Here is a 19,327-nt window from a genome sequence, read left to right on the forward strand (position 1 = left end):
CCAAAATCATTGAAATGCAATATATTTTGACGTGGCAAGCTAGCATGGCAAGTATCAAAGGTAGGCCGACATGATTAGTTGTGGATTTGGTAGTGTACGATGGTGACACATGGGAAACAAGACTGCTACATGTCTACTAAGTGGCATGTTATGGATGTTGATGTGGCACTTGGAGGGCATATTTTCAAATGGGCATAACTTTGTATCCATAGCTCAAATTTAGATGAAATTTATATCATTAGAAAGCTTTTAATGAGAAAAGGAGGATGGTGGCCTCAGAAATAAGTTTTAAGCTAGTTGAAGGAAGAGGAATCATGATGATCCCCATTTCCATAAAGAAACCTTCGAGGTCAAGTTTGGGTACCTTGCATCCTTAATCAAGCTTTAAGGAGATGGGTATATCATATCCCATGTGCCCCCTTCATCACTAGGTCAACCTTATGGCATATATAGTTGCATATGATATGTACATTTATCCCCATATATGTGCTCCCCACCCGCCCTTTAGGGTCATCATATACATTTAGCCCAATATAGGCCTCCCTTGGGGTCATAATATTTTATGACACCAAGGGGGTCATACGATTTTATAATTTTCAAGTCATTTACGTTATGCCATTTGGTACTGCAACTAGTCCTAGTGTTTTTCTCCTTCAATCAAGACATCTTGGGATTTTCGCTTTAAATTTTTGTTGGGAAGTTTAATATAGTGAATTTTTTAGCATACTGAGGTGAAATATTGAGATACATGTGGTCAAAGTTTCAATATATGGCCCCTTAAAAAAATTTAGATACAGTATATGAAAGCTAGGGCTTGTGACTAATCCTAAAGTCACTTTTAAATGAGTCATCTTGCCATTTCTCCATAGATTTCTCTAGGAAGTTTTAGATAATGAAATGTCCAAGAGACTAATGAGACATATCGGGGTACACATGTCAAAGTTTCAAGTTCTAGTTCATTATAGTTTTAGATATATAGTCTATGGAAGATAAGGTCTGTGACTAATCCTAAAATCGACTTTGGAAGAGTCATCTTAGAATTTTGCTATAATTTTTTTAGGTAAGTTTCAAACTTTGAAATTTTCAGTGTCTTGAGGAAACATAATGAATTATGTGCGATTTTTTTTCATATATTGAATCTGTAATGCTCCCTCCCACCCCTGACAAATAAAATGAGATGTTGTTGTAGGCATTGAAGTGTGTATGGATAACCTACAACAAAGGATGTGCTCATATTGTCCTTAATCTCATGGGACATGTTCAGGAAGTCAACATGCAAGAGAGGGATTTGAAGAAGGTGGAAAATACCTACATACAAAGTTTGGGCTTAGGCTAGTTTGGTAAAGTATGAAATCCAGGGCATTCGGGAGGTCTGGTGAGCGATGAAACCTGCTAGGGCCATATCTTGAATAAGGTGGGATGTGGTGGGGGTGGATGTGTAATAATATAGATAAATATTATCTGGGGTGGGGCCTTCTAATGGGAAAAGGCATAACTTGAATTTTTTATGGAATCAGACTCATCCAGGAGTCCAAATAAAGGTCAACATATGCTTTTAAACTTGTAGAGATTATGTTTGCTAATTTTTGTAATACATTGATTTTAAACATGCTGACACTCATAGGTATAAATGTGTTGATATGCCATTTTAATTTCTTCAAATGTGTACTGACCGAAGAATTTGACTAGTAATTGTGTGTTGAATGTGTATGTTGAGATCGAGATTGTGAACTGATAGGATGACATATTCTAGTATGTAATTTATTTTTTAACTATTTGTTAAGCTTGTAGATTTCTTGGCTATTAGTCTTGGTAAAAGGGATGATTTCAAACTTAGTAATGATATGAATATAAACATACTAATGTGCACTTTTGATTCTTAGAACATGTCATTGAAAAGAATTCTAGATATGTGAACAACAACATATCACCATGCTTTAGATCAACGTGCTTGGTGTTGGCATGGCAAGGTACGAAGTAATTTTTTTTATGTTGATATAAAAACTATATGTGTATGACAACACATAAGAAGATCCATTTGCAACAAGAAATAAAAGGATGAAAAACAATGAGGTACAACATAGCATGGACCAAGTCCATCATGAACATGAAAGGGAAAGTTCCCCTGAAAGAGCAGAAACTTCCAGGAGCTTGAAAGTTGAATTGAAGAGTTGTAAGGAAGAAAATAAAAATCTCATTAGGAAGAAAAAGGAGCAAGCAAGGTTGAACATAATGTCGCTGAAAAACCTATCATACATGCAAGGGTTATTGTGACATGCATCAAATTCTTGAGATATACATGAACGTCATGTTGGCAACGCCAAAAAGAGACCTCGTAAGGCTGAAGAGAAATTAAATCCAATTTCATGTTGGTACTATGGAGAAGAACATTTATAGATACTTTACTAACATACAATGAAACAAGAAGAATAATAGTTCATGTGGACTCTAGGCACATGAACCAACAACTTTAATGCAGAAAGAGATGAGAGAGAATCCCCTCAAGTTCTTTGAAATATAGAGAAATCTTCTTCTTGGACTAATTAGAGGGATGTTGAATTTTTCAGGTTGTTATAGACATTTGGGAAGAATTTGACTGAAATCATGTGCATATATTGATGTTGGACACTTTGAACACCAAAACTCAAGGGAATGATTTTATTAGGAATTAATGAATGATGGAAATGTTTTACATATTTTGTTATTATTGGCTTCATATTTTCTCTGTTGTTTTTCTATTGAAATTGAGCATGGCCATGCTACCATATGTTGTTATGATGTGTTGTTATTGTGACATTTTCATTGTTCTTCATTTATTATTTCCTTTTTCCTTTTGTGGTTTGGTCTCAGTTGGCCTTTTGGGTGTGAAAAGGGAAGAAAAGAAGCTATAGATAAGAGCTACAGTAAAACCCAACCAAAAGTGCAAGAACTTAGTTAAACTTTGTACATAAGGTAAATGGAAATTACGGGAGAGAGGAAGATGAAAAAACAACTAGGTGGACCTAGTTGCAACAATAAGAGTGTCAACAACTAGTTAGATGCATAAACAAGCTCCAATTGAAAGTGTAGGTGGTAATATCCAAAGCTAAGAAAAAAAAATAGGGGTAAAGGGAAGGAATTGTGTAAGAATTCCTTTAGCTAAATTTGAAAATTGTTATATTAAATGGATGCATTCTTTGCATGGATACCAAGAAGTTTCTTAACCTTAATTCTATTTGGCATATGTATGCACTATGTTTCATGAGTATTTTAATGATTATATGAATGTATATGATGCCATTTAATTTGACAAGTCATTGTCGAGAATCATCCCAGTGGAAGGATGATTGGTTAATGCTCTTAAAAATATGATGGTTATATGAATGGCATGTTTGGGATAACATGATGATTTATCCAATGAGATTCCCTGTTATGTAAAGGATCCATCAAGCAAGTCTGAACTCTTGTTGTTAACTATTACCATGATCATGTGTGTATGACATTTATGTGCCATGTTTATATTATGTTTATGACAAAGAAATGCTAAATACAGTTGTATCAATGAGTTTACTAACAACTAATTGGGTTCCTTGGCCAAACCATCCGGCACATGCACCACTAAGTGCTAGCTTGGGATGAGAAACAACTTAATGCATACAGTTTGGTTATTACCACCATCAAAGTGTTATCTAGCCACTTATATACTTGTTGAATTCTAACACCTGCCTTGTTGGAGGTGCGATGACATGGGAGTTGTGATGATATTGGGGTTGTGATGGTATGGGAGTTGTGGTGGTAAACAATATTTGTGTCGATAGAAGACTACCTGGATGGGGGGGGGATTATTTGGAACTACAAAAAAAAAACTACATTGAGCATTATATCCAACACTGAGTACTTCCCATGGTGGTGAAACTACTCAGTGATTTGGACTTAAGTATAGACCTGTACGAAAAGATCGTGTGGAGTAGTATCTTTTCCATTGAGTACTTCCCTTGGTGGTGAAACTACTCAGTGAGTTGGACTGAAGGATGAAACTATATAAGAAGATTGCATGGAACAATATATCTGCCATTGAGTACTTTCCTTAGTAGTGAAACTACTCAGTGAGATGGATTTAAAGATGAAGTTGGTTGAAGATTGCCTAGAGATAAGTATTAGTTATAAGTTTAAATAAATTTATTTTAAAATTATGATTTAATTTGGTTTAATTCCTAATTTTTAATGACTTGATTTATGCTTTAATATGATTATATTGTGCTCTAAATTGATGAAAATTTTTATGGTTAATCCCATAAATAAATTTGTTAATAAAAGTATGTTATAAATTGATTTAAAAAATGTTAGTATGAATATCATATGACTCACGTGCCTATGATGTACATGAACTAATGAACTATATAGCTTAAATAAAGAGGCATACAACAAACATCATGAACATGAAAATATCAGAGTGCGCAACAACAACATATGGATTTGAAGACATCAAGAAATAGGCCATTGCAATAATTTTGGAACCTATGATATGCATTGATCACCATGAGAGATGTCATGACTAATACACTGTGAAGAAGATGTTTCCTACACGAGGAAGCCTTGCCAAGGGATGGATCACTCGAGGGACTGAGGAGGTAGAGACTGGGATGCCTAAACTTAGAAGATGAGTGAATACATGGAAGGGTAAAAAGGGGTGCTCGAGGGATTAAAGAAGAAGAGATGACAATGTCATAACTTGGAAAGTAAATTGGTTTCAAAAGGCTCATATGCATACTTAATGGGATCAAGCATATATTGGGGAAGTAGTGACACAAGTCTGTCCTTGAGAAAATATTGAGGACAACGAATGGCATGGCTAGACATTGGAGGTAGATCACACTCTAGAATCAAGTGATCAAGTAGGAAAATTCACAATGGATACATTGTGGACCAGATGGGGTCACTTAGAGGATCATCAATTAGATGGGGTGTCTTACCCATTTTCATTGTTGTGTAAGAAAATATGAATGTGAAGGTAAATGTAAAAAAAATTGTGTATATGAAGCTCATTGTTGAAATTTTGCGTTCTAGGCATAATAAAAATGAGCATGGTGTTCTTATAAGGGGGTGGGGTCTATAACATCCCTTTTCTACCCTCTTGTAAATGTCCTTATGAATTCTGATTCATGTATTAATATGGAAAATGTAGGATATGGTTGAGTTGGAGGAGTGGATAGAGATTCAGAGACTAAGGAGGAGGAGTTCTCGTGCATAGTCTAAACCCAAAACCAAGCCACTTAATTTATTCATCCACCCACCATTTTAGAAAATCAAATGATCTGTTGGTGTAGGCAATGAAGTGTGTATGGGTATCCTACAACAAAGGATGTTCCCATACTATCCTTAATATCATGGGATGTGTTGTGGAATTCAACTCACAAGAGAGGGACATGAAGAAGGTGAAAATTTCCTACATATGAAGTTTGGGCTTAGGCTAGTCAAGATAGGTATAGAAGTCTAAGAATTCAGGAGTTCTTGTAAGCGATGAGTTGCAATAGGGACAAATTCAAAACAAGGCTAGATATGGTGGGGGAAGATGTGTAATGATCTAGATAAATTTTATCTAGAATAGGCCCCTCTAGTGAGAATAGAAAAGACCCAAATTTGTTATGTAAGAGGACTCATTTGGGAGTCTAGGAATTTACGCTAGTGTGAACTGTAGTAGGCCAGAACATATTCATATAGAGGTCTAGAAGGAATGACAAGTAGTATCTTGTAGTAGGTACGGACCTAGATTAGGTTGGATACAATTAGCATGATAATCTCGGATATAGGTTACCTAATGCAAGGCTTGCTACCGAGATATGTAATGCTATTTGGGGGAATGACATCACTAAGAGCTAGATGTATCTAGAGTGGGGCCCTCTCATAAAAAGTGTCACAAAGCCAGATATGGATGTGGGTAACAAATGAATTTGGAGGCCCATGGAATTCAATGGTGCATCCAATATTTTAAGTCTGGGAGGGTGGATGTGGTCCAAGCCCAAACATGCCCACGAATGAAGGCCAGTCTAGAGGTTTGGGAGTCTGGATTGTTTGTCAAGTGAAAATTTGTGGAAGTTCTAGACTTCTAATGGGCCAAGCATAATGTGGAATGATGACCTTACACATTGAGAGCCAATTCTGTGGGACCATGGAGCCAGATGACGTGGCGAGTACTACATGCTCCTAGCCACAACCACATTGGACTTTGATGGTGACATGGAACTCCCTGAGTGACGTGAGGATTTCCATGTGGGTGTCATGTAGGTGCCATGTGGGTGACACGTGGCATTTACTTTCTCATGTGGTAGTGTTCCATGTGGCTGCCACATGTCATTTCCTTGCTTATGTGGTAGGGTTTAAAAGGTGAAACTCAAAATGGGCATTATCCTTTGATCCAGGTATCACATCAGAATAAAATTTATATCACCAGAAAGATATTGATGAGCTAATCACGATGGTGTTACCTAAACCTATTTCCATTAACTTTGGGAGAAAATATAATATACTCCTTACCCTAACTGACCTAATTCTACTTGTATAAGTTGACTTCCCCACCAAGAGACATTTCCCTTCATTTAAAGGTCAAAATTTGTATAAAGAAAAGTTTAGACTCTTCATTTTGATCATCAATTTGGTTAAGACATACACAAAACAACAAGAGAATTTCACATATCGTGAACTGAGATGGCCAAGGAAGACTTCAAGGCATATTGTTTGGGCTAATTGGATTACGGTTATCTTGGAAAACACGAACTTGAAACAGTCAATCGTGGAAGACGTGAAGACAGACCTATGGATGCAACCTTAACTCGAACCTGTAGTACTATACCCTCAGACCTATAATACTACACCTCAGACATGTGGTTGTTAGAAGCTTGGACCAATAACAAACTTGTGAAGGGTTTGGACTTAATAATCTATTTTAGAGACTTAGTCTAATAAGGAGGGACAATCACCTATAACAGTTTAGTTTTTGGCACAGAGAATTATTTTAACTATCTCAACAAATATGTGGAGAATTATTCCATACCTCAGATTACATTGGCACCTATAGGAGCCCATTTAAGGCTCGAAACTATGATAGAAGTCAACTATTACTTGAAGTATTTTCACCTGTATCAGCTCAAACAATTGTCACCCATCCTTTGGACCTATGGAGACTTATACATTATATCCTCAGAATTGTTATAGTCACTTGAGAGGCTTAGTTTTGAGCTCATGTTAGGTGTTGAAGTATTAACGAGCAAAATTGGAAGCAACCCATTGATATCTTTGAAGCAAATTACAAGCATTGTTTGGAGCAAGTGTTGAACAATGAAGTAATTAGAGTTCTGGATAGTGAATTAATTGGAGCCTTGGGCAGTGAAGTCTTTGAGCTTTTGGAGAGTGAGAATATTGAAAACCTGGAGAAGTCTTGTGGAAATATGATTACCTGATGAAGTAAGTCTTACATGCATTCTATTTGTTAAAAAGTTAAAGGGTTGGAGCCTTTAAATCAAGGTTGGAGCCCTAGAAGTTGGAGCCTCATAAAGCCCAAGTTGGAGCTTGGCAACATGTTTGAGCTTGTTGAATTGAAGGATTGGAGCCCTCAAACATTATTGTACTCAAACTATTGTAAAAAGAGGATTGGTGTCCTCATTTGTTCCTAATAAATTCCAATTTTTTAATTTTTATTTTTGCTTCTAATTGTAATTGTGAAGAATCTTAACTTGCATTAATTATAACAATTGAAATAAATATTGATTCACCCCCCTCTCAGTATTTCAACAATTGGAATCAGAGCCAGCTTCTTCATAATCAACCTAACAACTAGAAGAAGGATTCTTAGTCACAATGAGCAGTAAAGATTTAGGAAAAATCCCTCAATTTGATGGAACAAATTTTGCCTTTTGAAAACGTCAAATGACATTTTATTTAATTTCTCGTAGACCGTAAGTATGGAACTCAATTCAATATGGGTATAAAGTTCCATCTTCTCCACTAACACATCATGATGGAAGAAAAATTTATATAACAAGTGCCAAAACACTAAATTTTGTAGAACATTACTATACTCCGATGAACAAGACTTCAACGAGATGCAATCTAGTTAAGGTTGTCTACCCAGCCTATTGAAGCCTTAAATAGATTTCAAGTTTTGTCTAACATTTCTATAATTTGATGAACAAGACTTTAACGAGATGAAATATAGTTAACGTTGCGTACCCCACCTATTGAAGCCTTAACTAGATTGAAAGTTTTGTAGAACATTTTTGTAATATGATGAACCAGACTTGAACAGCATCACATATGGAATTAACTACTTGACGCTTCATTAGAAAGTTTTATACAACTAAAACCAAATTCTACATAGTATATGTTTGGGTTTGTGATAATTTAACTATATCCAAGCCTCTCTTTAAGACACTTATTGTCGTAGGCTATCATAATCATAGTTCAAACAACTTTTTTTCCTTTATAAACACCTATCATGCCCATGGTCACTTAGTTATAAAATCCCTAATAAAAACCCCCCACTTGTGTAAGATCACACGAAACCATTAACATCCAAAAGAACATACTTGGAGTGTTTACTCCAATACAATGGAGATAAATATAGGGTTTAAAAAAGTGACAATAAGGTGGATATGAATAACACATAATATGAGTAACATGTATGAAATATTACACACATTTACAGCTATGATATCTAAAAATGGATTATTATCCATGTATTCTCATTTTTTGTGATTTTTTATGGAGCAAGAAGATGTATGCTGTGAGATTTTTGGGGCCATTAATAAGTAGATTTTGGATTCCCTCTAACAAGGTCGAAATTGAAAATCACTTATTTAAATTGCTAAGCAATGTTCTTTTATAGAAACTTTAACAAAGTGGCCATATCTTATTTCTTTGTTGTTGGGGGTTATAAAACACTTTCTAATGGAAAATGATCATCCTTAACAGTGTTTATATGAAAACTTTATGACCAACAAGGTTATTAGTTTTATTCACCTCAATTCTTGAACCTTAAGGGAAGGTAGAATAAATGTCCTTAACAACTCACTTAGAATTGTGCACTTTCTAAATTCCTACGAAGGTTCATTTGAGCCTCCCATAAATTTATGAGTGTATAATTTCATGGGTGGCACATAGTTTACTCTCAATTTGGGGCATCTTTTGAAAATGATAAATTTTGAAGTGATTGAATAAGTAAAAAACATTAAGTGTGAATGAGAAAGGTTTGGAGGTGGCTTGAAAGTAATTCACTTCTCTCATGTGACCAATCTTTATATCATTTGGGATTCTTAGTTTGGAATTTTCCAAGGATGACATGGATCAAGGTGCACAACATCACTGAGATGGAGGCTAGGTGGCAACTAAGATAAATAGGATTGGTAGATTCAATTTTGGACAATCAAGTATCAGGTGTATAACAAGATAGTAGTTACCAAGTTCTTCTCTCGATACTAATAAACTCCAATAATGTCTTTTAACTGATGGAGAGATTTTTTTCAAGTAACTATCAATTTATCAACTTTTTGGGTATCGAGTGTTGAAACATCGACCATCGAGTATCGAGAGGTAAAGACATTGACTATTGATTTATCCTCCCAAAATCGTTAAAATGCAATATATTTTGATGTGGCAAGCTATCATGGCAAGTATCAATGGTAGGTCAACATGATTAGTTGTGAATTTGGTAGTGTACGATGGTGACACATGGGAAATAAGATTGCTACATGTCTACTAAGTGGCATGTTATGGATGTTGATGTGGCACTTGGATGGCATATTTTCAATTGGGCATAACTTTGGATCCATAGCTCAAATTTAGATGAAATTTATATCATTAGAAAGCTTTAAATGAGAAAAAGACAACGGTGGCCTCCGAAATAAGTTTTAATCTAGTTGAAGGAAGAGGAATCATGATGATCACCATCTCCATAAAGAAACATTTGAGGTCAATTTTGGGTACCTTGCATCCTTAATCAAGCATTAGGGAGCTGGGTATATCATATCCCATGTGCCACCTCCATCATTAGGCCAACCTTATGGCATATATAGTTGCATATGATATGTACATTTATCCCCATATATGCACTCCCCACCTTCCCTTTAGGGTCATACCATATACATTTAGCCCAATATAGGCCTCCCTTGGGGTCATAATATTTTATGAAACCAAGAGGGTCATAAAATTTTATCATTTTCAATTCATTTACCTTATGCCATTTGGTACTACAACTAGTCCTAGTGTTTTTCTCCTTCAATCAAGAGATCTTAGGATTTTTGTTTTAAATTCTTGTTGGGAAGTTTAATATAGTGCATTTTTGAGCATACTGAGGTAAAATATTGAGATAAATGTGGTCAAAGTTTCAACATATGGTCCCTTAAAAATTTTTAGATACAGTCTATGGAAGCTAGGGCTTGTGACTAATATTGAAGTCACTTTTAAATCAGTCATCTTGGCATTTTCACCATAGCTTTCTCTAGGAAGTTTTAGATAATGAAATGTCCAAGAGACTAAGGAGACATATCAGGGTACACATGGTCAAAGTTTCAAGTTCTATTTCATTATAGTTTTAAATATATAGTCTATGGAAGATAGGGTTTGTGACTAATCCTAAAATCAACTTTGGAAGAGTCATCTTAGAATTTTTCTATAATTTTTTTAGGGAAGTTTCAAACTCTAAAATTTCCAGTATCTCGAGGAAACATAGTGAATTATGTGTGATTTTATTTCATATATTGAATCTGTAATGCTCCCTCCAACCCCTGACAAATAAAATGATATGTTGTTGCAGGCATTGAAGTGTGTATGGATAACCTACAACAAAGGATGTGCTCATATTGTCGTTAATCTCATGGGACATGTTGAGGAAGCCAACATGCAAGAGAGGGATGTGAAGAAGGTGAAAAATGCCTACTACAAAGTTCGGGCTTAGGCTAGTTTGGGAAAGTATGAAAGGCAGGGAATTCGAGAGCTCTGGTGAGCAATGAGTTGTGATAAGGCTTGATCTTGAATAAGGTGGGACGTGGTGGGGGTGGATGTGTAATAATACAGATAAATATTATCTAGGGTGGGGCCCTCTAATGGGAAAAGGCACAACCTATTTTTTTTATGGAATTAGACTCATCGAGGAGTCCAAGACTTTATGATAATGTGAAGCGTTGTAGGTTTTGACATATCTGAAAGTCCAGAAGTTTGAAAGGAATGGAAAGTAGTATGTTGCAGCAGGTTCAGACCCAGATTGGGTCAAATACAACTAGTGTGATAAGTCCAGATATAGGTAACCCAATGTGGGGCCAGCTATTGAGATATGTGATGTTATTTAGGGTCCGGACATCACCGAGAGTCAAATATATCTAGAGTGGGGCCCTCTTATAGAAATTTGTGTATAGCCAGATGTAGGTGCGGGTAGTGGATGTGTCTAGAGGTTTGGGGAATTCGGTGGTGCAACCAAGAATGCAAGTATAGGAGGTCAGATGTGGGCCAGGTCTAGACATGCACGTGAGTCTGAAGCGTTTTTCAAGTGAAACTTTGTGGATTCAAGTGTTAGACTTCCGATAGGATGGAGATAATGTGGAATGATGAATTACAGATTGATGACAAATCTTATGGGCCCATGGAGCTAGATGATGTGGTAAATGTCATGTGGACCTAGCCACGATGAGGTTGGACTGTAGTGGTGGCATGGAACTACCTGAGTGAGTTACGAATTTCCACGTTTGTGCCATGTAGGTGCCACGTGGCATGTCCTTTTGTATGTGTTATGGTGCCACGTGGCATGTTATTATTTATGTGGCAAGGCTTAAATGGTGAAACTTAAAATATTTTGATTCAGATATCATATAAGGGTAAAATTTATATCATTAGAAAGCTCTCAACGAGTTAATCACAATGGTGTTACCCAAATTTATTTCAACGAACTTTGAGAGTAGAGAAATGTTGTAACCTTATTCCCATAATGAGACCATGGGAGTTGGGATAGAGAAAAGTAACACCTCCCATTTGGCCTAGCAGGAGCCAGGGGGTGGGAAGGAGTGTTATCGGGTGGTATCAGAGAATGGTTCAACATTGGATTTGAATGGGCTCAAAAATAAGTAGAATGGGAGATTAGTTATAGTGTTGAACCAACTACACTAGACATTTGGAAATCATAATTGTTTTATTACAGTGTGGAAACAGAACAACCAAGTTCAACACTTGGACTGAATGTGTCTAGAAGGAGTATTCATGAACTCTGTTACTTGTGTAGTAAGTGATAGTGATTGTTTGTTGTGTGTTTCTTATATAATTTTCATTATGGACAACATAATTCATTTTGATGAGTGATTTGTCATTATTATTATACTGATTGTTATAAAGGTCAACATATGCTTTTAAACTTGTAGAGGTTATGTTTGCTAATTTTTGTAAAACATTGATTTTAAACCTGCTAACTCTCATAGGTATAAATGTGTTGATATTATATTTTAATTTCTTGGAATGTGTACTCCCTGAAGAATTTCACTAGTAATTGTGTGTTGAATGTGTATGTTGATATCGAGATTTTGAACTGATAGGATGACATATTCTAGTATGTAATTTTTTTTTAACTAATTATTGAGCTTGTAGATTTATTGGCTATTAGTCTTGGTAAAAGGGATTATTTCAAACTTAGTAATGATATGAATATAAACATACTAATATGCACTTTTGATTCTTAGAACATGTCATTGAAAATAATTCTAGATATGTGAACAACAACATATCAACATGCTTTAGATCAATGTGCTTAGTGTTGGCATGGCAAGGTAGGAAGTAAATTTGTTTATGTTGATATAAAAACTATATGTGTATGACAACACATAAGAAGATCCATTTAAGACAAGAAATAAAAGGATTAAAAAAATGAGGTACAATATAGCATGGACCAAGTCCATCATGAGCATGAAAGGGAAAGTTCCCCTGAAAGAGCAGAACCTTCTTGGAGCTTGAAAGCTGAATTGAAGTGCTATAAGGAAGAAAATAAAAATCTCATTGGGAAGCAAAAGGAGCAAGAAAGGTTGAACATAATGTCGCTACAAAACCTATCATACATGCAAGGGTTATTGTGACATGCATCAAATTATTTAGATATAGATGAACATCATGTTGGCAAGGCCAAAAAGAGACCTCATAAGGCTGAAGAGAAATTAAATCAAATTTCATGTTGGTACTATGGAGAATAACATCTATAGAGACTTTCCTAACATACAACGAAAGAAGAAGAAGGATAGTTCACGTGGACTCTAGGCACATGAACCAACAACTTTAATGCATAAATAGATGAGGGAGAATCCCCTCAAGTTTTTTGAAATATAGAGAAAGATTCTTCTTGAACTAATTAGAGGGATGTTGAATTTTTTCAGGTTGCTATAGACATTTGGGAAGAATTTGACCAAAATCTTGTGCATATATTAATGTTGGACACTTTGAACACCAAAACTCAAGGGAATGATTTTATTAGGAACTAATGAATGATGAGAATATTTTACATATTTTGTTATTATTGCCTTCACATTTTATTTATTATTTCTACTGTTGAATTTGAGCATGGCCATGCTACCCTATATTGTTATGATGTGTTGTTATTGTGACCTTTTCATTGTTCTTCATTTCTTATTTCCTTTTTCCTTTTGTGTTTTGGTCTCATTTGGTCTTTTGGGTGTGAAAAGGGAAGAAAAGAAGCTCTAGAGAAGAGCTAAAGTAAAACCCAACCAAAAGTGAAAGACCTTAGTTAAACTTTGTACATAAGATAAATGGAAATTACGGGAGAGAGGAAGATGAAAAAACAACTAGGTGGACCTAGTTGCAACAACAAGAGTGTCAACAACCAGTTAGATGCATAAAGAAGCTCCAATTGAAAGTGTTGGTGGTAATATCTAAGGTTAAGAAAAAAATAGGGGTAAAGGGAAGGAATTGTGTAGGAATTCCTTTAGATGAATTTGAAAATTGTTGTCTTAAATGCATGAATTATTTGCATGCATACCAAGAAGTTTCTTAACCTTAATTATGTTTGGCATATGTATGCGCTATGTTTCATGAGTATTTTAATGATTATATTAATGTATATGAGTCCATTTAATTTGACAAGTCATTTTCGAGAATCATCCCAGTGGAAGGATGATTGGTTAATGCTCTTAAAAATATGATGGTTATATGAATGGCATGTTTGGGATAACATGATGACTTATCAAATGAGATCCCCTCTCATGTAAAGGATCCATCGAGCAAGTTTGAACTCTTGTTGTTAACTATTACCATGATCATGTGTGCATGACATTTATGTGCCATTTTTGTATTATGTTTATGACAAAGAACTGCTAAATGTTGTATCAGTAAGTTTACTAACAACTAATTGGAGTCCTTGGCCAAACCATGAGGCACATGAGCCACTAAGTGCTAGCTTGGGATGAGGAACCACTTAGTGCATATAATTTGGCTATTGCCACCATCAAAGTGTTATCTAGTCACTTATATAACACCTACCTTGTTGGAGGTGTGATGACATGGGAGTTATGATGATATTGGAGTTGTGATGCTATGGGAGTTGTGGTGGTAAACAATATTCGTGTCGATAGAAGACTACCTGGATTGGGGGGGGAGGGGGGGGGGCTTATTTGGAACTATAAAAAAATGCTACATTGAGAATTATATCCACTACTGAGTACTTCCCTTGGTGGTGAAACTACTCAGTGATTTGATTTAAGGATGGACCTGTATGAAAAGACCATGTGGAGTAGTATCTTTTCCATTGAGTACTTCCCTTGGTGGTGAAACTACTAAGTGAGCTAGACTCAAGGATGAACCTATATAAGAAGTCTACATGGAGCAGTATATCTTCCATTGAGTGCTTTCCTTGGTAGTGAAACTACTCAGTGAGATGGATTTAAAGATGAAGTTGGTTGAAGATTTCATAGAGATAAGTATTAGTTATCAGTTTAAATAAAAGTATTTTACAATTATGATTTAATTTTGTTTAAGTTATAATTTGTAATGACTTGAGTTATGCTTTAATATGATTATGTTGTGATCTAAATTGATGCAAAATTTCATGGTTAACCCCATAAATAAATTTGTTAATAAAAATATGTTATAAATTATTTAAAAAATCTTAGAATGAATATCATATGACTCATGTGCCTATGATGTAGGTGAACTAATGAACTATCTAGCTTAAATATAAGAGCCTAACTAAAACATCATGAACATGATAATATTAGAGTGCGCAACAACAACATATGGAGCTGAAGACTTCAAGAAATAGGCCATTTCAATAATGTTGGAACCTATGATATGAATTGATCACCATGAGAGATGTCATGACTAATACATTGTGAAGATGAATTTTCCTACACGAGCAAGCCTTGTCAAGGGATGGATGGCTTGAGGGATTGAGGAGGTAGAGAATGGGATGCCTAAACTTAGAAGGTGGGTGACTACATGGAAGAGTAAAATGAGGTTGCTTGAGGGGTTAAAGAAGAAGATATGGCAATGTCATAAGTTGGAAAGTAAATTGGTTTCAAAAAGGTCATATGCATACTTAATGGGATCAAGCATACATTGGGGAAGTAGTGAGACAAGTATTTCCTTGAGAAATGATTGAGGACAACGAATGGCAATGATAGACATTGGAGGCAGATCACACTCTAGAATCAAGTGATCGAGTAGGAAAAGGCATAATGGATACATTGTGGACCAGATGGCGCCACTTAGAAGATCGTCAATTAGATGGGGTGTCTTTCCCATTTTCATTGTTGTGTAAGAAAATGTGAATGTGAAGGTAAATTGTTGGCTTAGGGGGTCCTAACCTAGGTTCAGAGTTAGTTGCGCTAACCAATAAAACCCTACACTACTGGCCCTTTCGGCAACAACCTGCGTAGCACAAGCTGCAATATGACTCAAAGCAGTATGGGGGGGTGCTGGAACCAAGTTTCCACATCCAGAGATCTGTGTGATGTCTTTTAGTGCCCTAGGTTTGTCTTCATGTAGATCGATAAGCCCTTAGAGCCCGTTACTGGACCTCTGTCAAAACAGCCTTCATGAAGGTCTATGATTGGTCTTTGTGGACCCTTAACAGTTGATTTATCCACTTACGCGCATCAGAAAACAATACTGGATTAGTGTTCGTGTAGATATATACAAGCTATTATTAAACATAATGGAATTTATTTGAGTCTTCGCGAAAGTACTTAACATGCATTGCATACATTTATTAAGACTTATTAGAGAGAATCACGCATCATTCAATCAACATTTCATAAAACATATCATTCATCGACAGCATAACATATTAACAGAGATAACATAAATATGCAAGAATTCTTCAGAAACAGTATTTATTGATCTTTAATTCACGGTTACAGACTCAAAACTACCCTGCGTACTCAACTTCAGGGGTACGCGCACTCAGTTGTGGACTCTTCCTAGGCCTCTGCACACTCATCTGCAGTGATCCAGGTGGATATTGGTGGCCACCCACCAATTCCCCTTGGACCCCCACCATTGTTTCGTTTAGTTTTCTAGTTTCCTTAATTGTAGGACAGTTTACTATTTTTAGTAGTTTTTTGGGTCCTAAACTTTTGGAGCCATTTTGAGGCCCTAAATGGCGTTTTTTTAGCAATTTATTGCCAGTGATTTTGTGATAAAATTTTCCTTTTTGTCATAGTTGTCGGAGAGATCTTTCTAATGGGATATTATGTGTGTCAAACAGAGATAATATGATCAAGTCATGACCCTGGGAAGTTGGTTGTCCAACTAACCCCAATGGGGCCCACAAACTCTTGGTGTTACATCTCCTCGAGTTAGGGGTTTGGTTGTTTAGGGTTTTCTCTTATTGTTCAATAATAAAAAGGCCCTTGAGACTCATTGTAAAACAGTCCAGAGGCATGTAGCCGCCACATCTCTTCTCAGAGATAAGCTACCATTGCCCGAGCTAGTCTTATTTCCATTCTATTTGTAAGCATATTTCAGTATTTGATATTAATGAAATGAAGTGTTATTTCTACTGCATTTTTGTATTTATGGTTATATCTGTAATTTGTTACGTCCCTGTTTAAATCTGGATCACTGGTATCAGAGTGGTATGCTCTTTCTCTGTTTTTCTTTGCATGTCCCCAACGAGGACGGGATATAAGGAGTTAGGGCTCGAACTAGTCAAACATTTCCAAGACTAGCCTAGAAAATCCTGACGGCCTCCCATGGCAGATGAAAATAAAGACGAGGGGGCAGGAGATCCTAGCAAAATCTTGCTCGAAGAAGCCCTTAAGCAAAAAATGAACACGATGATGGAAAAATTTTCCCAGATCCTTTAGTGGCTACCCAAGGGCGTCGCATCTACTTCTGGCAGCTACTCTAGAAGCACCACACCCTTTAAGGTACAAGTTAACTTTGACATTCCCATATTTGAGGGTCAGATAGATGCAGACACTGTAGATAAATGGTTAAATCTGCTAGAAGGATATTTTTCCATTCATGATTTTTCCAGCCGATAAAAAATCACTTTTGCACTTCTCAAAGTAGCTCCCCACGTCAAGGATTGGTGGGAAACCTACTTTGAGTAGAAGGATGAAAGTAATAACTCATTGTTTTCAGCCGCACCCACTTGGAACTTGTTCCGGGATGCCATCAAGGAGTAGTACTACCTTGTTGGGAGCTATGAGGATAAATACATATAGTGGACAACGCTATGACAGGGAAGGGACCAAGATGTGCCAGAGTTTACTAATGTTTTTCATACCCTTCACATGAAGTTGGGTATCAAGGATTCTGAGAAGCATTTGGTTCTCAAGTACCGCGGTTTCTTGCACATGTACATCCAGGACGAGATGGAATTCCTGGACATCTCCTCACTCGACACGTCATACCAATATGCCGTCAAGATCGAGAAAAAGTTTAAACAGAAGAAGCGAGACTTTGGATCTGCGAATCTGAAGCAAGGGAAAGGTTCCCTCAAACCGTAGAACAAAGGAAAAAGCCAAGGCGGGGCAGTCCAAGAAAACCTGCCAAAGCTGCAAGCAAAGAACAACACCACGAAGCCAAAGAAGGACACTGAAAGTGGTGTGAGTTCCATAAGAGCTCCACTCACAACACATGTGAGTGTCGTGCCAAGCAGTCACTGGTGGCCGAGCTAAAGTCTTTGGAATCAGATGCATGTTCCGACTCTGAGTCAAAACTCGACAAGGGGTATGACAAAGGGAAGCAGATTATTGATGCAGAGCCCAACACCACCGTTACCACCACGAAGTTCCAAAAGGAGGAACCCGAAGATCCAAAGGAGGAGGAGCACCTCTTCCACTCTCAGATGTGGGTAAAGGGTTCCCCGCTACAGTTCATTGTTGACAGCGGGAGCCAAAAGAACCTCATTTCGGTAGAGGTCGTGAAGTGGCTCGAATTATTAACCACAACACATCTACAACCATACACCATTAGGTGGCTTCACGTAGGACGGGATCTTTGCATGAGCCAGTAGTGCCGCCTTCCATACAACATCAAGCCCTTCACGGATAAGGTATTATGTGATGTAGTATTAGGCCAACCATACTTATGGAAGTGACATGTTGTGTATGAGTCAAGGCCTCATGCTGTTATTGTTACTTTGAGAAATAATTTGTACAGGATACCGGAGGTAGCACCGCATACCGCCATCTCTTTGGTTACTGCAAAAAAATGTAGTAAGCTCATTTTCCAAATCGAGAAATTTGTTTTCCTGATGATATGCCCTCAGGGAAAGAAGAAGACAGTGGCCAAAACCTTTAGACATGGCCCCTCCGCATGAAAACAACAAATGGACAAGGTCGTGGAGCAGTACGAGGACATCTTCACATCCCCCACAGGGGTGCCTCTACACTGTCAGGTCAAGCATTCTGTCGATCTGACCCTAGGTGCACCACTGCCCAATGGACCAATCTATCGGCGCTCCATTCTAGAGAACGACGAAATCAAGAGGTAGGTTCAGGAGCTGCTCCAGAAAGGTCACATCTGTCCGAGTTCATCGCCCTATGGGAGCCTGATCATGTTGGTACAGAAGAAGGATGGGACTTGGAGACTCTGTATTGACTATCGAGCGCTGAGCAAGATCACTGTCCGGAATAGGTACCCAATCCCATGGATTGATGAAATTTTGGACCAACTAAAGGGGGGAAATATTTCAACAAGATCGACTTGAAATTGGGATATCACCAGGTACCAATTGAACCATCTGATGTGTGGAAGACTGCCTTCAAAGACAAGGAGGGCCTTTTTGAATGGCTGGTTATGCCTTTCGGGTTGATGAATGCTCTTGCAACCTTCATGAGGCTAATGGATGACATCTTGAGGC

Source organism: Pinus tabuliformis, chromosome 7 (genome assembly GCF_031772625.1).
Source record: "Pinus tabuliformis cultivar Carrire ecotype Pingquan chromosome 7, CPIR1, whole genome shotgun sequence".
NCBI lineage: Eukaryota > Viridiplantae > Streptophyta > Pinopsida > Pinales > Pinaceae > Pinus > Pinus tabuliformis.